Here is a 15,116-nt window from a genome sequence, read left to right as displayed (position 1 = left end):
TAGAAAGAAAATGATAGAGTAATTGATGGCAAATGCCTTTATTATAATTATCACAACATAATTAAATGTATCTAAATATTCTGGCTATAATGGGAGAAAAGTATATCATTTTTTTTGCTTGATTTTAGAAAAGGAACTGTGACCATAGATTTGGAAAAATTGAAATGAGAAATTAAAAAAAAAAACCCTACTTTAAAGTCTTTAGGAATTAGGAGGTTCTTAAAAACACTCTATTGGAAATCTAACAGAAATGGGTGACATATATTAAAAAGTCTGAGCTTTTTAATAAAATCCCTTTTCTGGCTAAGTTGTAAAGTGAAAGACAATCACTCTTTGGAGGAAAAAAAAAGTGTATGATGGATCAGATAATTGAGGATAGAAGAGATCACAAAATGTGACAGAGCATATAAATCAGAAACCAGGTCAATCTGTATTTCCTTAGATTTCGTGTGCTTATTTTTGTGGAGGATACAAAAAGAGTAGAAGGCATATCCCCTGAGCTAAGGGAGTTTATTATGTACTTGGGAAAATAAGATGTACAATGGAAAACACTGAAGAATAACATGAGGTAATAGGGAGTTAAGAATATGACAGCAATATTTAAAGATTTTATTTATCTATTTAAGAGAGAGAGAGAGAGAGAGAGAGAGAGAGACAGTGAGAGGGGGAACTCACAGGGGGAGTGGGAGAGGGAAAAGCAGTCTCCCGGCAGAGCAGGGAGCCTGATGCAGGACTTGATCCCAGGTTCCTGGGTTCATGACCTGAGCCCAAGGCAGCCGCTTAACAACTGAGACACCCAGGTGCCCTCATGATAGCAATATTTAACTTAAAGCTCCTAAAAGAAAGATGGCTGCTTACAGGGGGGTCAGATGGACTTCCTGGAAGAGGCAAGATTTAAGGATAGATTTTCTTTTTTTTAAGATTTTATTTATTTATTTGACAGACAGGGATCACAAGTAGGCAGAGAGGCAGGCAGAGAGAGAGGAAGGGAAGCAGGCTCCCCACTGAGCAGAGAGCCGGATGCGGGGCTCTATCCCAGGACCCTGGAATCATGACCTGAGCCAAAGGCAGAGGCTTTAACCCACTGAGCCACCCAGGCGCCCCTTAAGGATAGATTTTGATGTGAAACATTTAGATTGATGAAAAGGTGAGGAAGTAACATTTGAATGTCAGGATCTGAAAATAAGTCAAAGGAGAGGGAAAAAAAAAAGAGAGAGACAAACCAAGAAACAGTTGCTTAACTGTAGAAAACAAACCGATGGTTATCAGAGGGGAGAGGGGAGGAGGAATGGGTGAAATAGTTCATGGGGGTTGAGTGCACTTGTCATGATGAGCACAGTGTGATGTATTTAAGTGTTGAATCATTATATTGTGTACCTGAAACTAATATTACACTGTATGCTAAGTAACTGGAATTTAAATAAAATCTTAAAAAAGGAAATAAAGAACTTACAACCCAATAAGGAAAGATGAAAAGATGCCCCAAACAGGACATTATATAGAAAACCAGCACATTAGTAGTCAGTTCGTGATCGTGTGCTGATTATAGTATGTACCCAGCTCATTGGTAGCAATGGTGAAGAAGTACAGGAACAATTTCTGCATTTAAGAGGTTCAGTTTCTTGTGTAAGAGATGAGAATAATCTGTGAAGATATTGTGTCATCTTACAATATATTATAAACTCGGGCTGTATGTTAATTTGTATGGCACAACCCTACATTTAAAAGAGTTTAGGAGATGAAGAAAGAACCAGAGTAGGAGCCAATAGCTTTATTAGGAAGGAAATGCGATGACTTGAGCTTTGAAAGATGGCTAGAATTTGAATAGATTACAGAGCAGTGAGTACATTTCCTGAAATTAGGTAAATTTGTTATTTTGCAGCTCTTCTTAAGAGAGATTGCATATATCAGGATTGCATATATCATAGATCTGGATTCAATTCTTTTTAAATAGATAGATGGCTTCTTTCTGACAAGCTGATGCCAAGTTTGTGTGTCCTGTGGTAATTGTGTTTGTATTTTATTTTCCTTCTGATCGTAATAGATGATGCTAATTGCCTGTTTAAACCTTGTGATAAGGGTGTTTCTAAAATGTAAGGCTTACTTGTATTGTTGAACTCAGCCTGAGAGAAGTCATTGACTATAATAAACATGGGGTCCTTCTCTAATATGTAAATATTAAAACATTTTAAGTTAAAAAAATTGTTTAAGGGGCGCCTGGGTGGCTCAGTGGGTGAAAGCCTCTGCCTTTGGCTCGGATCATGATCCCAGGGTCCTGGGATCGAGCCCCACATCAGGCTCTCTGCTCAGCAGGGAGCCTGCTTCCTCCTCTCTCTCTGCCTGCCTCTCTGCCTACTTGCGATCTCTAGCTGTCAAATATATAAATAAAATCTTTAAAAAAATTGTTTAAGAAAAATTATTTTGCTATTATTTATTATTATTATTATTGTCATCACCATCATCATTATAACCTTAAAATGTGTTTTCTGAGCTTAGGTAAGGGGAGATTTGGGACTCTAAATACTCTTTAAATAGGTATTTAGTTAGTCCTTCTGTTTTTATCTTTACCTTCATACCCATTTTCAGAAATACTACCAATTCTTAAATGTTTAGGGTCTTCTCTAGGATAACTAGGCTGCTTCTCATCTAGTTCTTATAGATAATAATAACTTTCCTCAGAATTTATCTTTTTTTCTTAAAGATTCTGTTTATTTGAGAGAGTGAGACAGAGATAACAAGAGAAAGCATGAGCAGAGAAAAGAGGGAGAAGCAGGCACTCCGATGAGCAAGGAGCCCAATGCAGAGCTCGATCCCAGGACCTAGGATCATAACATGAGCGGAAGGCAGATGCCTAACTGACTGAGCCACCCAGGCATGCCAGAACTCATATTTTATATGCAATGCAAGCAACCCCAAGTCTGTAGCTCTATCCACCTTCTTATCAAATGCTCACACACCAAGACCAATATTTGCCTGGCCCAAAATCAACCCAGGGCCTCTGAGGAAGTAGGAAAGGTTAAATGAAGCCACAATGGTAGAGACCTGATCCAGCAGAATTTGTAAGAAGACACCCCAGAGTGTTTAATCCCTCTCTCTCCATGCACAAGAATGAAGCAAGCCATGTGAGAACATGGAAGGCAGTTGTCTGCAAACCCGGGAAGAGATCTCCTACCAGGAAGTGTACTGGCTGATACATTTGCAGCCTCAAAATTGTGAGAAATAAATTCATAATCTTTAAGCTAAAAAAAAATGTATTTTCAGTAATATTTGACTGCCAGATTTAGGCACTGCGAACAGAAATTAATGAATATTTTCAACAATATCTGAAAAACACACGCCTTTATTCAATTTCAAAAACATGGAAAACCTTCTTGTGTTCACAGCACCCCAGGAGATGCTCTTTGAGAGAAAGTGGGATTGGTGTCACCAAAACCATAGATGATAGAACTACTGACTCATGACTAAACTAACATTCCATCCCTAAGAAATTCTCAGATCCTGGGAAGTATTTGGTCTTCTAGCACAAGGCAGTGAAAAAAAGAAATACATTACATTTGGATACCCTGTAACATATCCTGAGGCCCCTCTGATTTCATTCGTTGTAGGGCAAAATGAACATATTTCATGACCAGGGTTAAAATTACTTGTGCTAGGCTAAAAATTATGGAAAGAAATTATAACCTTCACCTCCAACCCTGGTAGGGCTGGGTTCATGAGTGATGGTGAAAGGCTGTTTTTTCTCTCCATCACCACTTGATTGGCTAGGAGTGCTGGACAATGACTGAATGTCTTTCTGAATCAGTGACTTGGTCTTGAAAAGTGCTATGATCCTTTGTTCTCCTAGCTGTTGACAAACTGCTAAATATTATGGGGCACTGATAAAATGTTGTATAAATACCCATAACATTACTTTAAATATAGGCAGTCACAAAGCCTCCAGGAAGCTTCATATTCTATTTATAGATATATTTAGGATCCATAATTGAAAAAAATGATAGGCTTTGGGATTGGAAAGATCAAGAGTCAAACTCCCAATCCAGCACTTTTGATCTTGAGTTGGTGGTTTAGCCTCTCTTAGTCTGAAACTTCTGGACCATTAGTTGGTATGAATAAGCCTGATCTCATAGGCTTGTTTTGAGAATTATATCAGATAACCAGTGTGATAGTCCATCTACCTCGGTGAATGCTGAGTAATTATTAGTTCCCTTCCCTTACTCAACAAAGTATAGGCCATCAAAAATTGGGGTTGTCAGCAGAAACCAGAGGTTACTGCCAACAAAATCTAGCCTAAGAATATTATATAATAAGAATGACATGTGAAAGAGATTGTATTTAACTACTTTTGCTGCTCGTTTTGATAAATCACACACTTCCACCAAAACCGTTCGATACTTCAATGGAAGGTGAAATGTTGTAATTAAATGGGAGGAGTTGTACTTGTGGAATTAAGCATGGGTAAGCTTGTGAGAGCACAGATGGATAAGTGTTAGGAAGCCTATTTTCTAAGTGGCTCACTACGTGAGCTTTGGGGAGTCGGCTCTTTCATAATTTTAAACAGTTTGTGATTTCCCCTTCAAAGCAGGATCTTCAAGGGGAACTGAATATAACCTCTGTCTAATTCTACTCGGTATTTCATTTCTCTTTTGTTTGCAAGGTATTAATTATTAAATGTGCTTCATATTGATAATTATACCGCATCTTATTTATTAATGACTCACTATTAAGCTTAAACTTAATATCTCCAGAGGTTCTCAGGTCTCTATTTTTGCAGGTCATTGCTCTTTTTCTCTTTGCAGGATTGAGTACTGGGAAGGTTTCAAGCTTTGGGGCTTAAGGTAAATGGGTCTTGATGGTGTGATTACCCACGACACAGTTCATTACCACTAATAGAGTCACCCATGCAGCCAAAGAGAGAAAAGAGGGCCTGCAAAATAGTGAACTAATAGGCAATAAATTATTACACCAGGGGAAGGCAATCATATGTAAGGGCAATAAGTAACCAGAACCCAGTAAAAGGGTACATGCTTTCTATTTTGTTTGAAGCATGTGTCTCCCTTAGGTTCTTTTTCAGGACAGACCTCATTTTCAAACCAAAAAAATTGTTTTCATTTCTTCTTTGATCAGGGTAGATATGGCTAGAGATACAAAATAAGGCAAAAATTGAATTTACTCCTTGTAAATTTACTCCTTTACCGGCTCCTATTGTCCTCATTTCCTTGTGGGGCTTCTTCTAAGTTGAGGATTATACTTGATTTCCTACATTCAAGATTTCAATGACACAGATTGAAGTTTACATTATGAGATGATGCGAATTCCCAGGCTTGTTCCACATGGGAAAAAATATATATCCTAACTTGCATACCTTCTTAATATGGGTTTGAGAGAGCAATCTAATTAACAACAATAAATCCCCATAAACTGTAATGTGTTTGAGACCTTGGTCTCTCTCACTCAGGAATCTCTCCCTCAGAGCACTCAGAGCCACATGCCCTTGAGCAGACAAGATTTTCTGCCCCTCGATCCCGAGAGCTCTCTAGCAATTGTTTTCCGGCTCCCAGAGCTACCCTCTTTTGGATTCTATTCCCAACAACTCCAAAGTAACACCTTCTTGATTTTTACCTCAAGTAAAAAAATTCTTAATGGGCCTTTTCTGATTCATAAGAAGAGAGCTTCCTTCCTGTTGCTCCAGAGCTAAGCTGAGATGCTGAGGCTCCTATCCATCCCTGAAATTAGATAAACCAATATCTTTCATCCAGGTAATTACATTTTCCAACTTCTCAGTTATGTTCAGCCAAGAGTCATCCCCACTCATCCAAAGCAAACCACAGTCCATGATGGTTCCAGTTTGAATATCTTGGGCTACATAAATATCACTTTGTTGTTGTTGGGGGATGGTAAATGGCCTGGTCAGGAATGGGAGTATGTATGTCCTTTTGCATTTTTGTTTGAGATTTTGAATATATATATATTTTAAAGCTTTTTTATTTTAGAATACTTCCAGAGTTACAGAAAAGTTGTAAAAATGGTACAGAGAGTTCCTATTTATCTATTCCCCAGTTTTCCCAATTGTTAACATTTTACATTGCTGTGGCACATTTGTCACAGATAAGGGACCAATATTAATATCTTATTGTTATTAACTCAACTCCACACTTTACTTGAATTTGACCACTTTTTCCCTAATGTTTGTTTTCTGTTTCAGGAGGCACTTTATACTTAGTTGTCATGCCTCCCTAGCGTTCTGTGATAGTTTCTCTGACTTTCTCTGCTTGTGCAGACCCTAGACATTTCTGAGGAGTACTTTCACGGTATTCTGTATACTCTCTATCAATTTAGGTTTGTCTTTTGATTAGACGAGGGTTGTATGTTTGGGGAGGAAGACTGCAGAGGTGAAATGGCATTATCATCTCATCCTATCAAGTATACATGCTATCAGCATGCCTTAGTGGTGGTGTTCACCTTGATCACCTCGCTGAGAAAGTGTTGCCAGGTTTCTCCCCTGTAAGGTTACTCTTCCTCCTCTCTGTCTTTTCTATACTCTTTGGAAGAAAGTAAGTGTAGTCCATCTTCAAGGTTAGGGACTTAAGCTCTACATAAGTTATTCTGACTTCTGTTAGAAAGATTTTTCACACCTCCCTCCCATTTATTTATTTACTCAATAATTTATTTTTATCAGTATCATTATGTTTTATTCTCTCGAGTGTCTACGCAATGTCTGCATGTAGTGACAGTTCAATTAATATATCTTTTTTTCCTCTTTCTTTTTCCAAGTTTTTATTTAAATTCCAGTTAGGTAACAGTGAGATATTTGTTTCAGGTGTACAATTTAGTGATTCATCACTTACATATAATACCCAGTGCTCATCACAGCAACACAGGGTTGGTAGGAACCCAAATGTTCTCTGACAACTTCAACATTAAATCAGTGCAAAAATCCTAGTACCTCTGTTTTTTGTTTTGTTTTGTTTGTTTGTTTTTACATCTATAAAAATGGGAAAGAAAAGTTTACCCTGTGAAACTGTAGGATAATGGTTAATGCAAGTACAGGTCTTTAAACACAGAAAGTGTTCTGGAAATAGTGGTTAATCTTACCCTGTAGATATGTTTATTATCACCTTCAGAAATTAATCTATGAGAACAAAATTCTCAACCACCATTGTGGGCTACATGTATAATTTAGATGCCCTTCTTTTTAAGAAACTGGGAGTCAAACTGTAAATTGATGTTCAATTTATACTTGTAAAATACTTGATGTTTTCTCTAATGGAAAAATAAATTCACTCTTTATAAGGTTCTGTTGATTTATATAATTTTTCCACTTTGTAAAGATTTGACCCATAGAATTTTTTTGTTCTCCTATAGTTTGAATGCTAAAAAGAGTAAAATTGTAAGTAGCTTTCTTTTGGTGATATTCAAAAACCTTTTCGTCCTTATAGTAGAATAATAAATTTGTAAAGATTCAATAAAAACGTTGTGCAGAAACAGTATTTACTATGTTTAGACTCAAGGGTTTTTGTTTGTTTGCAGGAATTCTAGTTGTAGTTTTGCAATGAATTAATGTTGAAGCTATCGGAGAATATTTGGGTTCCTTCTGACCCTGTGTTTTTTTTATTTGTTGAAGATTTATTAATTAAGCTATCACTAACATGTGGACATTGTTTTAGGTGCTCAGGATATAACAGTGAATAAAACAGATAATGATCCTGTTCTCATGACAATAAATAGAAAATAAAAATGTTAAAAATATGTATATCCTATATTAGGCAATGGTAAGGGCTATGGAAGAAGGCTAAGGGAAGCAAGAAATGTTGGGTAGAGGAGGGGAATGTAATTTGTTCTCTTATATTGGAAGGGTATGCTCATAGGGTGGTATTTAAGCAAAGGCTTGAAGACAGTGAGGGACGGAGCCATCCTGATCTCAGGGAGAAAAGCATTCCACATAGAAGAAGCAAATGCAAAGGCTCTGACATGGAAGAGATAATGAAATATTTCAGGAACAGCCAGAAATCTAGTATACCTTAGAGCAGACCTTTGGCTATGGATATTTAGTATTCATGACCAAACTAAGACAGAGTTAAATTTAAAAACTCATGGTTTAAAAATAAGTCATAGTTAAAAAGAAAATTGAAGTAGACTTAGGTCATCCAGTTACTTTAACCTTTAAGACCTTTACTTATTCTGTAAATATGCCTTCTTTCCTAACAAAATAGGTATACTGGAATATTTGAGTTCCCTATGAGAAGACATTCTCATTGCCTTTGCTTAGGAATTAGATTTTGTTTAATGTTGCTGCTAAGATTAGATTACAGTCTTTAAGCTTTATGAAGGGTTTATAAGGGCTTTTTCTTTCCTATATTTTATTTATGTGATATCATTGGCCATGACCTTCTTCCAATATGGCACACAGATCGCCTTACCTTAATCAGATTAACTGAGACCAGGTCAATTTTCAATATCAGAAACAATTATATGAGTACTGATATGCACTCAAGAAATATATTCTTCAGTATTTAGGAAAATAATAAAAAAAGACTGAGAGTCATGACTCCTAATTGGAATAACTTTAATGCTTTAAGTATTTTGGTTTAAAAAAACTTAATTTTTTTTCTCAAAACATTCACATGCAAAAAGTATAAGAATCTTAGATAAAATCAGACGTGTTATCCTTTATCTCCAATTCAACGTTCACAGACGCCTATGTTTTCATTGGAACAGGCAGTCAGATTTCAACTGTGAGGGAATATTATTTTGTACTCTGTGGAATCTACAGGGAGACAATGTTTAGATGGGTTATGCCTGCTGGGAGCCCTGCTATTTTCCCTGAGGATTTCAGACACCCAGAGGGGTGTCATCTTTGTGGGATAATCACCCTGTTTGGATTGGAGCAGTATGGCCCATGTCAAAATGTGTGTGTGTGTGTGTGTGTGTGTGTGTGTGTGTGTGTGTGTGTGTATGTGTATAATTGAATTTTAATTTAGGTCAATAGCTTTTGTTGGCTTTAGGGTAAGACAACTTCTCATGTCTCTGGAAATATTGACAATCAAATAATTTAAAATGACATTGGGTTGCTGAGGCTAGGTGAGAACTAGGTCAATTTGTTTTTTATCTAAAATATTGCTTTTCAAGATAATTCTGTCTCATCAATAGAGTTTCATATGTTTTTCAGATAATTTCTAAAAATGGAAAGGCTAATAAATTTTGAAAAAGAGAAACCATTGTCTTAAATCAAATATGTTTTAGTAAAAGAGAGAGTTTTTACCTTTTCCTAAAATGCAAAAATTCTACTATAGCATGTTTTTGTATGTGCTTTGCAGGCAAATTGGCTCTCTGGGGGAACAAAAATCTCTGACTTGTAGCATTAACTGATTTCCATGTTGGAGATACTCCTACTATGGCCAGTTTCAGACTACCAACAATATAACAACCGGCTCACAAAATTCCTGAAAATTTAGAAGACTTTAGGGAATCTATAAGGATAGGTTCCAGCACACACATAAAGTACTTGTTCTTTCTCCCTGGAAAAACGAATATGGGACCTACCTTGGTTAATTTTAGAACTGCTCAAATTTTCTTCTTTTAACTTATATGTATTACTTTTTGGTCTTGGTCAGTTTTTGTTAATATAGCAAGGAAGGGCAATATTCTTCTGACTGGGAACTGAATGAAGGAATGAAACAGTTGTGACCTTTGGATTGTCCAATAACTTGTTAAATTAATTGATGTAGGTCTCACCGCACAGGTGATAGCATCTTGACTTTTCCTCTAGTTCTTCTCTTGACTTCCAAGAAATTTCCTCTTTCACTAGGCTAAGGTTCATAGCATCAGTGGAGTACAGTTTCAGTTAAACAGAAAAAACAAACATTAACCAAATTTGGAACTCAGATACAGTATGTTCTCAATCTTAATATGTCTTCATTTGCAAAAAGCATCTTTGACTTATTAATATTTTTTGTGGAAAATAAACTACATTAAATATACCTATCATTTATAAAATGCATAATCTCTCAGGGGTGTGTGTGTGTGTGGGTGAGAAAGAGAAAGAGAGAATTAAAAGTGTGTATCTTGGAATTAAGGAAATGTGGGTGGTAATGTTTTATGAATACTTTTGAAAGCTTTGGGGTGGTGTGAATGGAACTATCCATGGACTATACTTTTTTAATTGGAGGAGATAGACTTTCATGGAAACTCTTATGTCACAACATTTGGGGGTAACATGTGGACTCTACACTTTTCTGCTGTCTCCTGTAGAAAAATGAGCTTTGCAGCAACTTTCCTGTTCTTACCTGTCTTTAAAAATGTCTTGTACTCTTTCGGTTTAAATCACTAAACAAAGCTGATGCCCTAACTTAGAAGCTTATGAAAGCACTGACACCACCTTGATTATATTATCATCTGAACCAGAACCATACAATTATATGCCAGGAATTGGCATTATTACCTTTAAGGTAAAACAGCAGATGAAGAATTTACACTGGAAAATCTGTATTCCACTCCCTCTTTTTTATGGTAATTGGATTTTTGTGTGACATGTTTTACATTTCAAGGTTTTTTTTTAATAACTCTGCCTCAACCTTTATCTTTTAATATCTATCTCTCTATCTCTATTGATTGAACAATTAATCAGTTGATCTATTATAGTATGTAAGGTCAATGAAAGAACAAAATTATAAACTGAAAGTCCAAAGCCTAGAAACAATATTCTCTTTCTTATATGTGCTGCTTTTATTAATAGCTTATCCATTAATGACATAATAAGCAATTACTTATATGGTATTCTTCTTCTTCTTCTTTTTTCTTTTGCTACTGCTGAGAGCCTTATTTGGCCATTCTCTAAGTCTCCGTTTATTGGGTAGGATGAGGAGTGTATTAGATATATGTAATACTCGCATAGTGAAGATTTATTTCAAGGAAAACAAGGTGAAAATTAAACTATTTTTATTGATAAAATTCAAATTTATGAAGATACGAGATAGATATTACTTGGTGAACACATCACTAATTAATGCAGTAAGCATGCCAGACCTGGGGTTAGAGAGATCAATAGGAGGAGAAACTTTCCTCTACGATCTTAATGTGTTGTGGGAAATGTACTAAAAATATAGATTTCATAGCTCTACTCACCAAGAATATCAGAATCTCCAGAGGGTTAACCTGAGCATATTTTTCCATAAACCCACACTTTTTTTTTTTTTTTTTTAGTGATTTTATTGTACAGTCACGTGTAGAACTCTCTGGTGCATACCATATATAATCCACAGAATAAGTCAAATTAGCATTAGGGATATCTATCTTCTCTTTATCCAAAAGACAAATGTATTCCCCCCTTTAAAGTATTTATTCCCCCAGATAGAAGTTTTGCCACAAAAAAAGTTCTTTCCTTTCTTAACTCCATTCAAAACTACTCTGAACATCCATTCCATAACACACTTCCCATCCTTCCCCAGTCCCAACTGTGGGAAAACTGTTTTCAGTTGGAGAAACACAACTAGACAGAAGTAATATATTTAGCCCTCAGCCAATTCTATATTGCTTCTTACGGTGAAACAAAGATCTTCATTTTTATTCAGTCTTCCTGCTGCTTTGAAATTCTTTTTCTCCTTAATTTAATGAGCCCCTGCTCTACAATACAGTACGCATAGTCTAGGAGAAATATAAAGATGAATGCCTGTGCCTACATTCCACTGGGGGAGACCAGTGTGATTTACATAAGTGTGACACAAGGCAAAAATCAGATTTGTCATAAGCCGAATGTTCCCAAATCCCCAAGGCTTCTTAGGTGCCTTTTCTTTTATGTCCAAATAAAAAAATTCAAGACCCTGCCCACACACCATGCGGAGTTCAGTGTCATTTCTAGTGTTTCTAAGGATTCCTGCTTGCTGGCACCTGTACTCTTCTATCTTCTTGCAAATGCCCTCCTGCATCTTCAACAACTCTAATTAGGATCATTTTTGCCTGTTTCTTCCTTATTCTTAGGGCTTATATCTAAGAGTGGATATTTTTCCTTTGTTCTTCAAAAGAATTACTAACATAAGGTTGTTGTGTTGGATGGCTGAAAATCTAGAAACAATGGAAGCTCATTATAGTACAAACAAGAGTCTATCTAAAATTGAATACTAGATGTGATTCCAAAATTATTTATTTTGGTCAGACATTCCTGGTGTATGGATATTACTCCCTGTTTAGGTATTTCTTTGCCTCCCAACTTCTCACACATTGCTGGATTCACCCTCATACCAACCAAAATCCACCGTCTACCTCTATTTCCTAAACATTAAGGGTTTCCAAGTCACCAGGTAGAATCAGAAGTTGATGATATTTAGTTATAGAGAATAAATTTTCCCCTTTTAATTTCAACCTCTTTCCTCCACATCATCCTGAGAGCCATCCTGGGTACAACCAATAAGCTCAGAGAAATGTTTTACAAATCAAGCTGTCTTCCTTCAACATCACTTGTGACAGTAGTGACCTTTCTTCCATTTCTATTTTATTATAGAAATATAAACTAAAGGTGAAACTAGAGATGTGTAGCTCTTGAAATGATACCTAAAACATACGTGTGTGTGTGTGTGTGTGTGTGTGTGAGAGAGAGAGAGAGAGAGAGAGAGAGAGAAAGATTGAGGAAAGGGAAAGGGAAGGAGGGAGAGAGAGCTTTTTGGTGGTTCCTCATCATCTTTGTTCACTATATTCTTAAATGCAAACATACTTCTGGCCCCAAATTGTCATTTGTTATATGCTCGTAGAATGAATAGATAATTGAATGATAAAAAATGTGTCTTGTTTTTCCAGTCATTAAATGTGAATGCCAAATCATCTTTGAAGTCTAGGAGACATGGAACACCTGTGTGGGCTGAGAAAGGATATGTGGTGGGGTGTGGTCATCTACTTAAGTAGGCAATTAATTTTTCAACACAATTAGTTATTTAATTGACCATTCATGTAGTGTTAATGTATTTGAATTCCTAATTAATCTTCATTTTAGTTAAAGCATTTTATATCTATACCCCCAGTTCTAATTTAACAATAAGTGGTCTTGAATTTTGAAGTGTATTTGCCACTAAACACACACACACACACACACACACACACACACACTTACATGAAGGACTAGGGAAATTAGACAAGTAAATTCAGCCCTGCTGCCTTTTTAGAAGACTTAAAAAAAATTAGGTGTATCTCATTCCACAGCAATTTCTTAAAAAACATGGGTTATTCAAATTTTTAACTTCTTTTTCTAGATCAAGGGTCACCAAACTTTTTTTGTAAAGGACCAGAAAAAAATTAATTTATTCTCTGTAGGCCTTACTGTCTCTGGTCCAACAGCTTGATATGTAAATTAAGGAACGGTGCTGTATTCCACTAACAATGTACTTAACAAAAGTAGGCAGTGGATAAATTTGTCCAATGGGCTGTAGTTTGCCAGCCCCAGCGCTTGGCCCATTTATATGATTTATATTTGTCTGTTGTCAAATCATGAGGGCTCTTGCTTTTAACTTTGCCTTCCTGTATGCACATGTTCTTTTCTTCAGTCTTTAAATATGTATGGTCTTTTGATCTTGAAAAACAATTTTTGTGTTTCTTTTTGGTTTTTTGTTTTTGTTTTGATTGAGAAAATGTTATTCCAACTAAGAGATCATCTTGCCTATCTCCTTCCATATCTGAAACTTTCCTCTTCTCCCAAAATCTGTCATTCCCTCATTATTTCAGATGTTAGTTACCTAAAATCCACTGGAAGCCAGCAGCCTTGTTTTTTTGTTTTGCTTTGTTTTTTTAAGATTTATTTATTTATTTGAGAAAAAGAGAGAGTGTGTGTAAGCAGGGAGAGGGGCATAGGAAGAGGGAAAGAGAGAATCTCAAGCAGACTCCCTGCTGAGCACAGAGCCTGATACAGGGCTCAATCCTAGGTCCTTGAGATCGTGACCTGAGCTGAAACCAAGAGTTGGAGGGTTAAGCATCTGAGCCACCTAGAAGCCCCAGCACCATTGTTTTTATATTCCTCTTGTATCTAACATAATAAAAATTCTCATACTTCTTTCTTTAAGTAGATTTTTAAAGTTAAATTTTAAACTATGGTATAATATACAAATATAAATATGTACAAATAATAAATACACAGCTTGAAGAATTTGCACAGAACTTTTTTGTTTTTAAATTTTTGTTATTCAGATATTCTAGAAATAGTCATAGTGGTTAGGAGCACTGACTTGGGAGCCAGATTGTTGGGTTCAAAACCCAGACCTAACTACCACTCACTAAGATTTGATCTCTCTGTTCCTTGTTTTTCTCATTTGTATTATCTATTTCAGATGGTTCCCCCCAGCTTTATTGAGATGTAACTGACATATGACATTGTATAAATGTAAGGTGCACAACATGTTGATTTGATACTCCTTTATTGCCAAATGATTATCAGAGTAGCATTAGGTTAATGCATCCATCACCTCACATAATTACCATATTTTTGTGTGTGTGGTGAGAATATTTAAGATCAACTCTTTTAACAACTTTCAAGCACATTATACAGTATAATTAACTATAGTCACCATGCTATGTATTAGATCCCCAGAACTTATTTGTCTTTTAACTGCAAGTTTTTACCTTTTGATCAACATCTCTTCATTTCCTCTACCCCAAAGCCCCTGGAAAACACCCTTCTACTCTGTTTCTAGGAGTTTGGCTTTTTCAGGTTCCACATATAAGTGAGACCATACAATATTTGTCTTTCTCTGTCTGGCTTCTTTCACTTAGCATAATGCCTCCAGGTGTATCAATGTTGTTGAAATGGAAAAATTACCTTTATTTGTCTTGGCTGAATTATATTCCATTGTGTATGTATATATATACGTACATACATACATATATCTACATATACCATATTTTCTTTATCCATCATTCATAGATGGATACATTGGTTGTTTCTATATCTTGATTATTATGAATGATACTGTGATGAACATGGGTATTAAGATATCTCTTTGAGATACTGATTTTATTCCACTTGGGATATAGACCCAGAAGTAGAAATGCTGGATTGTATGGTAGCTCTGTTTTTAATCTTTGGAGTAATCTTAATACTGTTTTCCATCATGGCTGTGCCAGTTCACTTGCTCATCAGCAGT

Source organism: Martes martes, assembly GCF_963455335.1.
Source record: "Martes martes genome assembly, chromosome: 2".
Lineage (NCBI taxonomy): Eukaryota > Metazoa > Chordata > Mammalia > Carnivora > Mustelidae > Martes > Martes martes.
The sequence above is the reverse complement of the archived record's forward strand: the minus strand, read 5'-3'. Positions refer to the sequence as shown.